We start from the raw sequence: 14,731 nt of genomic DNA, 5'->3' as shown, positions 1-14,731 counted from the left end.
GAGAATGTGAGACCCCGTGGTTTTTTCGCATAATATGCGTATCATTGCATAAATGTATGAGGTTTATATGACTTGGTGTATAATTTCATGAGAATAAGGTTGCAAAGGGAGAGAAAGAAATCAAAAGAATTAGACCTAACGTTATGGGTCAAGGATGCCCTTAAACAAGTTCGAGTTAAAGAATGTCTCTTCTAACACCCCACCCGTTCGGGAAGTTCAAGTTATCCAGTACCTTTGGGGTAAGACAAAGATTGTATTATATGCTAATAAGGATGTTTTATAAGGTAATATAGTCGCCCAATGATCGTAACTTAAGTTTTGAAGTCAAGCAAGTTGGGAAATAAAAAGTCGGCAAAGTTAGAGTAAGTTTCTTTGATAAATTTTCTGAAATTTGGGTTAAATGTCTCGGAGCTTTTCTCCCATTCTATAAAGCTTTAGAAGAACCCCAATATACTAAATCAAAGATCTATGAGTCTACTTTTCAACGCACTGAACCATTTGTCCATATGACTTTAGAATTGAGAGATATTAAGATTTTAGTGAGACTGCACAAGCAGGCACGTGAAGGTGGGTCCCTCACCCCTTTGTCGGTTTAGCTTTATAAGATTTGGTTTCACTTCGTTTAAACTCAATTTTTTCGACCAAGTAATAAGAAAAACAGTCCTAAATCCTCTCTAGAGGTTCCCCTATCACCCAAGCAAATGTTTACAAGATTTCAATGTGGTTTAACTCTCAGATTGTTCATAGAGATTATGTTACTCTTTCGTCCTCGTTGGTTGTGATTTGCAGGATTCTTCATGGTGAAAGAGTCTTGTTCTTAGGTGGTGTTGCTGCTGTTTGGAGGTAATAATTCTCACTTTTCATTTTATTGAGTGAGTCCAAGTTATAGCTATGCTATATAAGCAAGAAGACAAATAGACGGCTGGAAAATTGTATTTTGATAGTTATGTGATGTTGGGCCTCTTTTGAAGTATTTTCTGATGTTGTTGCTGGAATTTTTGAAAATTATTTTTTTGTGTGTAATTGTTGTTGATATGAGTCTGGAAGAGAAGAAGTATAGATGGGTAATCAATTGTAAGATAAATAAGTGTAGCGTTGGTTCTATAATTGCATTGCGATTTTCAAATGACTTCTTTTTGGTTCAACATCTTGTGTTTGAGGAGACTCTTTGTAATTGAGGAGGCATGCTACAATACTATAAACTCCATCAATTTTAAGTTAAGGTTCTTTCCTTTTATTCTCTTATTGCTTATTAAGAGAAAGACATGATTCCCAATGTAATTATTGGACGAACTCACAAGATGGTGATTGGAAGCCGTAAGTTCGAGTTATTATTGTTATATTGGACAATTGTAGGACTATATTACATATATTTTTTTCTCGCTTTAATGGTTTGAAGACTCATGGTTTGGATTTGGTTGTGGTTATTTTGTGGTTGGAAATGAGGGGTGTGGCGATACGCGGAGTTCTTATTATTGTGCAAGCATACTCTATTTGGTTGTTGTTGACTATTGCGTAGGCCTCTACTTGTTAATAGCTTCTGCAAAAATGTATGTTACGTCATTAATTTGGGGTTTTACTTTGTAGAAGAAAAGGTAATTAAGCATACATTTAAAATGGGGCTGGTGAGCTAATTACTCTTCTAGTAAGCTCTAAATTGCTACTTTGACACTGACGTGTTAATATTCTGCATGTAACGGTTATGTGACATGATTTCATGTAGATTACATACTCCAAGGAAGGGGTGCAGTCCTCATTAATACTACAAGACCCAGAATTGAGGTATGTTAAAGCTAAGTGTTACTTTCTTTGAGCATGAATTTTAGAATCCTAAATCGTGAAAGGTTGTTTTTCTATTCTACTGTTAGAAAGACCTTCTGTGAAAAGCATTGGGATTGCAGCTGGCGTATTTTTCTGACTCAATTATGTTGATATTCCACTCGTTCGGTTATATAGGTTACTCGACATCTATGTGCCATTTTGTCGATTCCCTTGACTGTATATATTATTATTCATCTTTAGGTGTTGTAACTTAGAAATATTAGGGAGGAACATTAAGAGTTTGAAATCAGTCCTCCTTCTTCGCTACTTTCTTCTTTTTTGAAAAACTTAAAAATAATATGTCGATTTCCAAAACTTTTATATGTAACTCGTATGTTTAAACTACTAAAGAACATGTTTTTTTTTTTGGAATTACTTTCTTTTAGAAATTACTAAGGAAACATATATAAAAACTAGGTGAAGCACCTTAAGATCTTTATGAACATTCTCGGGTTTAAGTTACCTTTCTTAATTTTATTTAAGTGTTCTAGTTTAATCAACAAGCATATGGTTATACAAGATATTTACATGTGATACGAAAGTGATTATGAGATTATGAGGACAAGAGTACTAACGAGCCCAGATTGGCAACATGATTCCGGTAACACAAATGCATTACGAATCCATGACATTACATGCTATGCATTCTACTTTCGAGCTATAATCGAAAGGTATGAGGCCTATTGACTATATTTGTACATATGAGACACGGATGACCACTAGTTGGCGAATATGATGCCGGTTCGCTACCGGAAGGAACCACCATTGCTAGCACTTGGTTGGGTATGACATGCATTTGCATCTATATATATGTATTCACGACATACAATTATGCGAGCATACTATGCATATTTAATTCATATAAGGTAGGATGTCAGCAATGGAGGCTATCAGAGTTTCTGTTTCAGGTGGTATCTTTATTACCCTTTTTATAACAGCTATTTATGATTCTATTTTCCGCCTTACATACCAGTACATTTTTATCCGTACTGACGTCCCATTGCCTGGGGACACTGCATTTTTGTTTCATGCGTGCAGGTCCAGGTAGGGATTCTAATTTACCCCTCCACTAGGATTTGTATTTAGTTGTGAGTTGGTAAGCTCCACCTCTTCCTGGAGCTTTCATATGATGTTTACTTTTGATGTACATTTCGGGTATAATCGGGGCCTTGTCTCGACCAGTGCTTCTGACACTCATAGAGGCTATTATGGACATAATATTCTGGGTTTCTTTCTGCCGCTTCCAGTTACCAGCCACGTAGGCTTGGCATGTATAGATATGTTTGTATGTGTGTATGTCCTCAATTGTGGCCTCGAGGCCATTTAGTATTTTATTATTATTTTTTGTCTTGTCTACCTTTGTCTATATGAGTTGTTATTCAAGTTATGACCCTAATGGTCTAGGCTTAATATTTTAGATGTTATGCTACCCGACCTTCTAGGCCCATAGTTGAGTCAGTTGTTATGTTTCAGTGGCTAACTCGATTGCATAAGGTATCGAGTGCCAGTCACGCCTCCCTTAGTTTAGGGCGTGACAAGAAACGTGAGCCGAAATTGCAATGATAGGCTTAGTGAAACTTCTGCAATAGAAGTGTGTATCCAAGGAATGCATTGGGAGCTTCTCTATATCTTACATAGTATAAAGCCAAAATCCGTTGAAGATCTAGCTACTCGTGCTCATGATATGGAATTGAGCATGTCTTCTGTTGGAAAAGATACGATGTTTATCCATGATCCTCGCAAAGGAATGGACATGTAGGAACCCAAGAGATGGAACATATTTGTTCCTAGAATCACAACAAAGAATTCATGAATGTCAATGTGTCCCTTGTAAAGTTCACTACGAAGGAAAGCAAGAAGCAAAGTGTGAAAGCGACTTTCCAAGCACGTTCAAATCAAAAGTCGACCCTAAAGGAGATGTAAGAAAAGGAATACCCCTTATTGGATTCTGAAGTTTCTAATATTTTTGATGAGTTGTTTGAGTTAAAGCTCATTGAGTTTCCAGAGATAAAGTGACCTGATGAAGTTGGAAAAACTTTTGACCCAAATTATTGCAACTATCATAGACTTGTGAGTCACTCACTTGAAAAATGTTTTGTTTTCAAGGATAGAGTTATGCGGCTGGCTAACGAAAAAAAGATTGTCCTTGATGATGAGAAGACTAGTTCTAATAGGGGTGGACATAGTATGGAATATACCGAATTACCATACCATACCAAAAATTTTAATATCGTGGTTTAAGTATTATGGTATTTGGTATGGTAATGGTATACATTTTATTTTTGTTGGTATTCGGTACCATATTTGCTATTTAAAAATAACAATACCAAAATACCGAATACCACAGTGAAGTATATAGTTACATAAATAACACACACACACAAATATATATATATATATATATATATTATTATTATTATTATTATTAAAATACTAACAAATATGAAACCTAGTATTACTATAAACTAAAAGTTTAGAAGTTGAAACTTTAACTACTCTATTTTGATTAAAATGTATTTAAAATGCTATTGATTAACAAAAAGAGTTATTTGTACTTTGTTTTGAAAATATATTTCTACATGTGTAATGTGTTAGTATGATACAATTGAGGCCTTTTTTCAATTGTCGAAGTCATAATACTCAATTATACGAGTATATATTAGTCGAAGTTGAACATACTATGGTTACTGATTTACCATACCGTGGCATACAAAACTGAACTTCAAAATATCGAACCATACCAAATTCAATTGGTATGGTAATGATATAATGTTTTAAATACCGAATATCGAAATTATGGTTTAAAAACTTTCAAAAACCATACCATACCATGCCCTATCATGATGCAACTCCCTGATCCATGATAACACCTATTAAAACCCATCAGTAGGTAAGTCAACCCGTACTCAAAACAACAAGTAGTGAGTACAAGGGTAAAACTATACAGAAAAATAATACTAACAATAATAAAAGGAAGAAACAGAAAGCAAACCCAAAACTATATACAATAGATACCCTCCCAAAACCTGGAAGTCACGAGTACAAAGTTGTCGAACAAGAATAAATACAAGTCTAAAAAGTGGACCACAACAAGCCATCTCAACAGCAAAGGACAAGCTAACATATATACAGAAGGAGATAGGTTGATCCAGGGCACCAAGTGCTCACCCTCGTCTCCGATATCCCTAAGCTGAAAAAAATGACATGAATGATCACCGCTTGTAGTTGGCACTAGGACCTGAATCACAAGAAAATGCAAAGTGTAGCATAAGTACCCAAACAAGGTACATAGTAGGCATCATAGGCCGACCAAACAAGAAAGGTAAAGACAATAAAAAAGATAGAATCTATACACAAACAGAGGCCAAACAAATATGAAAAGAAGGCACACGAGGATACTAAAAGTAAATCTTAGTACAACTAAATTAAACCTAACTGAACCCCGTAAGGGTAGAAGGTACATTCGTGCGCAAGTTTAAATAAAATCCAAACGGATCCCCATAAGCACAAGATGTACACAAAATAACTAAGTCTACAAGAAAGAAGAGTAATCAAGATTCGAATTCAAGAACCAATCAAATCCTAGCCCAGATAGCAAGAGTGACAATCAACTCAACCAGTCAACTCCCTACCTAACTAGCAAGAATGACTATAAACCAAGGCCGCCCAATTATACAATCCACTCCAAGGGCGTCAACTACCCAACTAGAAAGACTGCCTTGGGGGCGTGTCAACTCCGTAGAAGATCTCATACATCCAGGCCGCCCAGTCCGCTAGCCCGCTCCCAAGGGTGTCATCCTCCCAACTAGCAAGAGTGTACGGGGAATATTGACTCCGAAGAGGATCTCAAGTAGGCTCAAAGCCACCATGGATCAATGTCTACTCCCGAAGATATCACAAAAGTCTACAAGCCAGAAGCACTCCAATCCAGAGAAAGCACACAATCTTTGGTAATACATCGGAGGCACAAAAAGAGGGAGAAAAGATTGAAAGGCTAATAAGCAATGCAAATACCTAAGCTAAGGCTCACATGATCAGGCCCAAGTCTGCTATTCCAGTCTACAAGGACCTAGTCCATCCTAAACGATGTTGGAGAAATACCATAGTCACAAGGTGCATGGGTCGAAGGCAACACTAGTCTATCCTAGACTAAGGCCAAAACATGCTCCAAAATCAAGTAATCAGACAAGTAAGTAACATAGCATGCTACAGCACATATACAACCCTTCACCAACATAGTACTACCCTCGAAACAATATTAATCAATCCTAGATCATGGTTTCCAAGAATAAAATAAAAAATAACTATGTAGCCGCCCCCAATTCATAATCATCATCATGAATTTAAACATTCGTGCTCAGTTTAGAAAGGAAGCAGTAGCCTACTTGTAGGCCAATAACGCACGCTCCAAATCACAAGGCCATAGCTTTTCCCTTCTAAACGAACTCTGAATGCTTCCACACTATCAAAAAGAGGATCACAATACGATATGCTTGTTTAGACACCAAAATCACCCAAAACAGGGAAAAATCAACTTTTAGAGACAAACGGTAATCGTGGGACATATGCTGGAAATTATGGAATTGACTCCATCAAAAGGTCTTAATCTATGCCATGAAGTTACATCATAAAATAGAACAAAGTTCGAGGCTCGAAATCCAGCTAACACAAAAACACAATAAAAACTCAAATTAAAAGAGAGAATGTAGAAGCTTTCACACAATTTTTACCTCTAATAGAGTGTGACAGACACCATCCATTCACTCCACTGCGTAGCCCTAACAATAACGAGCACGTGGAACTTTGAATCACCAAAATAGGATTTAAAATTAAGGAGAAATCGCAATTCTAAATTTATCACTCGGGCTGATCGTGACAAGTCTTAAATAGGCTAGACGGCTGACCGGCGTGAACGCGGGTTAACGGGCAAAATTGCATGCCAGATGCTGTCCATGAACGCGCCTGCCAGGGTGCCTGCCGTCTCCAAACGTGGGCATGCCTCAGCTGACAAAAAAAGTGCTAAGGCCCCAAACCTTCAACAAGGTGCCCGGGACTCATTCGAAACCCCGTAAGTGCAAACAAACTATGATACCCCATCAAAATCAACATTCTGGATTCAACAAAACCATCAAAAGTTACATTCGAGGTCCTGTCAATGAAAATTGGGTCCCACATCCAATTTTTTCTAAGCCAAATTCCACAAAGGGCCTCGGAATTAGCCTAGAAGCATCAAGACCTAAATGAATGGCTGTTCTAGGCTAAACTCGACATTCCAGAACTAACCGTGTTGACGAAATTCTCATCTAAGCTCGTTTACTCAAAATGTTGACTAAAGTCAAACTTAGGCTTCAACTTGAAAGTCAAAATACATAATTGAACATAATCATACTAAAAGCTTTGGGAGTCGTGCAAACTATGCTACTAGCCTAAAATGACCCTTCTGGAGCTGAGGGAATCATCAGAATTGATTATGAGGTCATCTTTCAGAACTTCTAATAAAAGATTACAGTTTAAGGTTCAAAAGCTCCTAAAACACTAAAACTCACATAAAAACCAAACGAACAACCAGGTGACCGAATTGTCTATCCTAGAAAGTCATAAATGACTTAGGGTCGCTATATGAAAGCTCTAAATGATAAACAAAAGGCCTAAACACAGAATGACTTGAAGATCATCACATCATCCCTTACTACTTTCGTCCATAAAATTAGGAGTGAAGAAGTACCTGAAGGTTCAAACAAGCCTGGAAATTGCTTCCGCATATCATGCTTGGTCTCCAGTGTAGCCTCCTCAACTGATCGATGTCTCTAACATACCTTAACTACATGACTGTCTCTTGAACACAATACCTGCTTATCTCTGGCAAGAATGGCAACGAGCTCCTCGACGAGGTCAAACGGTCATCTAACTCTACTACATCATAATGAAGCACATGTGATTCATCGAGAAGATATTGGCGCAACATCAAAACATGAAAGACTAGGTGGATAGATGAGAATATCGAAGGCAAAGCTAACTTATATGCAACCTCTCCAACTGTCTTGAGGATCACAAAATGCCCAATATATCTGGGGCTAAGCTTGCCCCACCTCCAAAATCTCATCATGCCCTTCATGGGCTACATACTGAGGAAAACTCTATCACCAACTAAAAACCTCAATGGTCGCCGCCTACGATTAGCATAACTCTTGTGCCTACTCTAAGCTGTCCGAAGTCTATCCTGAATCACCCTCACTTGTTCCAAAGCCTCCTAAATCAAGTATGTACCATGCGGTCTAGGATATGTATAATCAAACCAACCAACCGAAGAGTGACAATGCCTATCATATAAGGCCTCAAACAGGGCCATATGAATTCTAGTATGGTAGCTATTATTGTATGCAAACTCCACCAAAGGAAAGAACTGGTCCCACTAACCTCCAAACTCTAAAACATAAGCCCACAACATATCCTCAAGAATCTGGATAGTACACTCCGACTAACAATCAGTCTACGAGTGGAAAGCTATGCTAAGGTCAACACGAGTGCCCACCTCATCCTGGAAAGTCCTCCAAAAGCTAGAAGTGAACTGAGCACCCCGATCTAATATAATAGAAATTGGAATAACATGAAGATGAACTACCTCACTAATGTAGATATGGGCTAACTTCTCGGCATTGAATAAAGACTGAATAGGGAGGAAGTGTGCTGATTTGGTCAATCAATCAATGATGACCCCAATGTTGTAAATACCTCTAGAAATCCAAGGCAAACCTACACAAAGTCCATAATGACGCGATCCTACTTCTACTCCGGAATGGGTAGTCTCTGGAACTCACCACTAGGTCTTGATGCGTTTGAGATTTGAACTCATTTAGGGCTTTGTTTTCATAGATTTAATGTCCTAAAATGCTCCATTTATGTTAATAACTGATGTAAAACCCTTGATTTTCAAATATATGGGTTGAGGAACGAAGCTAGGATATAAATGGTCAACAAGGACAACGCAAGCTGAAAAAAAGAAGAGGAAAAACAAGCCTGATGGTCGCCGAGATCACTGGGCGAATCACCAAGTTGCTCCTTTATCGCCTAAATTTACAGAGCTCTGAGATTGGATTAGGAGTTAACTTCGGCGAAGAAGTAGTTCCACTCGGCATGTCGCCGATCACATTGGTGAATGATGACCTCATCGCCAAAAGTACTGATGGAGATCCAGATAAGTGATGATGGGCGAGTTAAAAGGCAAAACGGTGCATCGAGGAATGAAATGAAGATCCCGATCTGGCTCGCCTAAAATTATAGTAGTTGGACTAAGAAGATGTGAAGAATGAAGATGAGATGAAGGTCGATCGGTGAGTTGCCGAACAGTCGGTGAAGCCCGACTATCCTCACCGATTGGTACCAAAAAGCCACACATCAGACTTGTATAATTGATTTTTGCAAGAGAGAGAAAGCATTCAGAAATTGTGAGGAATAAAAGACAGAGAGCAAAAACATTACTATTGTTGATTTCAAGTTATTTTAGCAAGGTTTTTCATTTGGGTTTTGGAATAGAGAAGATATTATTAAATTTTGACTTTCAAATTTCATTTACCCAGCTATGGAAAATGTGGCAGGTATTGAATTTCATCTTTTTGCTATGATTGGCTAAAACCCTAACCTTGGGGGTTTGACAATATGACCAATTGTTGCATTTGACTAAATGGGTGTTATCAATTAGCAAATTTTGGTGTTAATTTGAAGTGGGTCTAAATTATTACTGTGGTTTAACTTCATTATTATATGTTTAGTGCAATATATTTCAGAGTTTTGTGCTTGCTCGAGAGAGAAGTATAGAGCTAACGTAGTAATTTGGCATCCTTAGTAATGGGTCATGACGGTTTCAGCTTGAGAAAGTGAAACTTGAGATTTAGCCTTTGTATCTAGATCAAAAGAGTAGATTTGATGAGAAAGTGGACTGGGCGTCTTATGGATAGTATTCAAGTTCGAGAGAATTCAGCGGAAATAAGGTAATTGTTCGAGAGAAAATTGCTTTACTTATAGTCCATTCTACCCGCAACGAATTAACATTGTTGGTAATGATGTACACCCGTTAAGTTAAATTCAATAATTGGTTAGTCAATTCCCCAAATGTTATCTCGTTATTTGATTGTTCCTTGTTGATTATTAAAGTGGGTTGGTAATGGCATCTTGGAATTTAACTTATAAAATTGTCATATGTGGTGTTTGTTTGGCTGCAAAAGGTCAGGGTCATATTTACTTATTCAAATTCAAAGAAAGCTACTCTCAGTGGGATCGACCCCTACTCATTCAGTTGGGTTTATACTGATTTATGATCGTCGACACTTAGAGCCGGATGAAGTGTCTTTGAAACATTAATCAAAATGGTGCCGCTGTCGGGGAGTAGCATTTGTTTAGAGTTCTTTTATAGAAGATTTAACTTGTGAATTTATCAGTTGTAGTTAAATTGATTTAGAATGCATTGTGTTAGTATTGGTTGGACTGAATAGAAGTAAAAATGAGTGTGGAAGAAGTGAATGGTAGCCTAGCAGGCCCCCAATATGGTATCGAGGATGTTAACAGTGCATACAATCCAACCAAATCGGGTGAAATGGGTGCAATTTTCCTACCATCAGTTGATGAGAATGCAACATTTGAGGTCATGAGCACTACTCTTCATCTTCTCCAAATGAAGGGACTTTATGGTGCGCTAGCTCATGAAGATCCGCATGATAATGTGAGGAATTTTATAGATGTATGCAACCCATTTTCGTTCAAGAATGTTCCATAAGAATCAATCCGACTCAGATTATTTCCTCTATCTCTGACGGGGGAGGCTAGCATGTGGTTGGCCGAGCTACCAAAGAATTCTATCACGTCGTGGGATGAGCTTATCACTGCATTTAATGCAAGGTTCTTCTCTCCATTGAGGATGATGAAACTCAGGGATAACATTCAAGGTTTTAAGCAAATGGAGGGTGAACCCATCCATGAAACGTGGTTGAGGTTTAAGAAACTCCTACTTCAATGCCTAACTCACGGGCTATCAAATGATTTGCTACTCCAATATTTTTACCAAAGTCTTGATTCGGTTAATAAAGGAGTGGCTAATCAATTGGTTCGAGGGGGAATAATGTTGCAATAATTTGAGATGGCTTCATTTCTTCTTGATGACATGACGAAAATAAATCAAGCTTGGTACACTCAAGAGAATCAAGTCTCTCATTTTTTTTTTAGAATGGCCCAAGAACAACTTAAGAAGGAAAGAGAACGGGATGAGAGCATCAAGAAGATGTTGGCCCAAATGGAACTACTACAATAGCATATGTTGGAGAATGTGAGAAAGTCAAATGGAGTGTTTAGAGTTGAGGAGGGTTCTTTCTCTGGCTATTCAAAACCGGGGGAGAATTAAGGTTGGAATTCCAAGAAATACGAGGAGGGTTTTCACCCACGCTATTTACAGCATGGTGGAAATCAAGGTTGGAACTATCACAAGGAGGAAGAGCAAGGAAGACTATCAAGAATGGGCTGAGTAAAGTGATCATTGGAAAAGGGAGGATGACCATGAAGAGAACCACACTCAATCGAGTGAGAGCCCAAAGTCGAAAGGGAGTGCAAGTAGTCCTCGGGTGAATGATTTGTTGTCACACATCGTTGACAAAGTTGAAAGTTCATATGATTTGTTAAAAGGGATGAAAGACGATTTTTCATCATTGAACAATAAAGTGAACTCTCACGCAGATGTAATCAAGCTACTTGAAGGTCAGCTGAGTTTACTTTCAGCACAATTGGAACCAAAAATGACAAAGGAAGATGATGAGAGGCCTGGCTGTGGTTACTCGTAGTGGAAAGGTAGGGATAGGTGATGTGATGGGTAATAAAGAAGACATAGGTATGGAGGAAGAAGAAATACCCATCCATCAAAGCATTGCCAAAGGGCCACAAAAAGATGTGGAGAAACACAATCCAATCCCAAAGAATGTGCAACCTTTACCCAAAATATCTCCTCCATTCCCCCAACACCTCAAGAAGAAGAATGAGGATGATAAGTTCAAAAAGTTTTTATCGGTGTTCAAGACATTATCGATTAATCTCCCTCTAGTCGAAGCATTGTTGGAGATGCCGGGTTATGCCAATTTTATGAATTAGTTACAAAAAAAGGAGCTTGGATTTTGAAACAATTGAAATTTATCATAGCTGCAGTGCAATTATGACTAAGGAGCTGATAAAAAATAAAGAAGGTCCCGGAGCATTCACCATCCCTTGCACCATCGACATGCTCCAATTTTCTAAAGCCCTATGCGTTTTGGGGGTAAGCATCAACTTAATGCCATATGCAATCTATAAACAACTTGGGTTGGGTGAACCGAAAGCCACAACAATGAGACTCTTGATGGATGACTGATCAATTACACATCCTGTGGTGATACTATATGACATCTTGGTAAAGGTTGAGCGATTCATTTTCTAGGCTGATTTTGTCATTCTCGATTGTGAAATAGATGCTAAAATTCCCATTATTTTGGGAAGACCATTCTTGGAAACCGGGAGAGCATTGGTGGACGTTGAAAGCGGAGAACTAAAGTTCCGGGTGAATGAGGATGAAGTAACCTTTAATGTTTGTAAGTGAATGAAACACCCAAACGATATTCACGTGGTTTCTACTGTTGGTGTTATTTATGAGGCGGTGGCTAGTGTGAGCCATTTGATGTGTATTAGTGAACCACTTGAGGTCGTGCTTGCTAGCTATGATGAATTCAAAATTCAAGGCTACGAAGAGGTAGTAGCTGCTCTTTCAGGCATGGGGAATATTCAAAGATCCCATTGAAGTTGGACATTGATCTAAAAAATTGAGAAAGTCCTCCCGAAAATCCATCAATAGAAGAACCACCGAATTTGGAGTTGAAAGTACTTCCCTCCTATCTCCGATATGCTTTTTTGGGGGCAAATAACACCTTACCGGTAATCATTGCAGCTGACTTGCTTGAATGGAAGGTAAAATTGCTCCTTGAGGTGTTGAAAAGGCATATAAAAGCTATAGGTTGGATTATCGCTGACATAGCGGGCATTCCTCCCGGCATTTGCAGTCACAAAATTTAGCTTGATAGTAATTGTAAACCGAGTATTGAACATCAGCTGATATTGAATCCACCGATGCAAGAGGTGGTGAAAAAAGAGATAATAAAGTGGTTGGACGCATATGTGATCTACCATATTACAGATAGCAAATGGGTAAGTCCGATGCAATGTGTATAGAAAAAAAGGGGCATCACAGTAGTCCAAAATGAAAAATGGGAGCTTGTATCTATGAGACCAGTGACCGGATGGCAAGTATGCATGGATTACCGGAAGCTAAACTCTTGGACCGACAAATATCACTTCCCCACGCCTTTCATGGATCAAATGCCTGATCGACTTTCTGAGAGAGGTTGGTATTGCTTCTTGGATGGATACTCTGGTTATAACCAAATCTCCATTGCTCCGGAAGACCAAGAGAAAACCACCTTCACCTGTCCATATGGAACTTTTACCTTCAAATGGATGTCGTTCGGGTTATGTAATGCTCCAATAACATTTCAACGTTGCATGCTGTCTATTTTTGCTGATATGGTGGAGGATTCAATGGAAGTCTTTATGAATGACTTCTTGGTTGTGGGTGACACTTTGAAGAATGCTTGGCAGACTTGGGACAAGTTCTCCAAAGATGTGTGGAGGCAAATTTGGTCCTAAATTGGAAAAAATGCCACTTCATGGTTAGGGAAGGTATAGTTGTTGGTCACAAAGTGTCGCCAAAAGGGCTGGAGGTTGATAAAGCGAAGATTGAATTGATTGACAAGCTACCACTACCAATTTCGGTGAAGGGTATTCGTAGTTTCTATGGGCATGCCGGTTTTTACAGGAGGTTCATCAAAGACTTCTCAAAACTTGCACATCCTCTTGGCAAACTCTTGGAGAAGGAGGTGACATTCCACTTTGATGATGCTTGCATGGTGGCCTTCAAGTGCTTGAAAGAAAAATTGGTTTCCACCCCGATTATCATTAGTCTCGATTGGTCAAAACCCTTCAAAGTGATGTGTGATGCAAGCGACACGACATTAGGTGTCGTATTGGGGCAAAAACGCAACAAACTATTTCACCCCATTTACTACGCAAGCAAAACTCTAAACAGTGCTCAATGTAACTATACAGTTACAAAACAAGAATTACTTGCGGTAGTATATATGTTTGAGAAATTCTGGGCATATTTGCTAGGCACTAAAGTGGCTGTTCACACTGATCATGTTGCACTGCGTTATCTGATGGCAAAGAATGATGCCAAGCCAAGATTGATAAGGTGTGTGCTACTATTGCAAGAATTCGACTTTGAAGTCAAAGATAGGAGAGGTTGTGAAAATCAAGTGGCTGACCACTTATCAAGATTGGAAGCCAAGGAAAATGACGAGCTGGAGATCGACATAAATGATGCCTTTCCCGATGAACAGGTATTCACGGTAACTCTCAAACAACCTCCTTGGTATGCTGATTTTGCCAATTACGTAGTGTGTGGATTAATGCCGGAAGAATTGAACTTCTACCAACAAAAGAGGTTCTTGTTCGATGTTAAGAAGTACTTTTGGAATGAACCATATTTATTTAGAGAGTGTGCAGACCATATGAAGCCATCGAAATTCTCCATGCTTGTCACGCTTCACCGGTTGGGGGTCAACATGGTGGCATGCGTACAACTGCTAAAGTCCTCTAAAGTGGCTACTACTGGCCATCCCTCTACAAAGTTGCTCATGAGTTTGTTAAGAAGTGCATTAAATTTTCAGAAACAAGGTGGAGTATCTAAAAGACACGAGTTGCCTCTCACGCCCATTTTAGAAGTTGAGGTATTTGATGTTTGGGGAATAGATTTCATGGGCCTATTTGTAAGTTCGTTTGGTAATAA

General features: G+C 38.6%; 1 long non-coding RNA gene across 1 annotated transcript; it reads left to right on the top strand.

The window, feature by feature from the left end:
- Nucleotides 1–360: 360 nt before the first annotated feature.
- On the top strand, nt 361–3,135 carry LOC107058060 (uncharacterized). Its single transcript, XR_001471748.1, has 3 exons — nt 361–843; nt 1,724–1,782; nt 2,860–3,135. It is a non-coding gene; the product is annotated as an uncharacterized lncRNA (long non-coding RNA).
- The last annotated feature ends 11,596 nt before the right edge of the window (nt 3,136–14,731 follow it).

This window comes from Solanum tuberosum, unplaced genomic scaffold (genome assembly GCF_000226075.1).
Source record: "Solanum tuberosum cultivar DM 1-3 516 R44 unplaced genomic scaffold, SolTub_3.0 scf00426, whole genome shotgun sequence".
In the NCBI taxonomy this organism is placed as follows: Eukaryota; Viridiplantae; Streptophyta; class Magnoliopsida; order Solanales; family Solanaceae; genus Solanum; species Solanum tuberosum.
The sequence above is the reverse complement of the archived record's forward strand: the minus strand, read 5'-3'. Positions and strand labels throughout refer to the sequence as shown.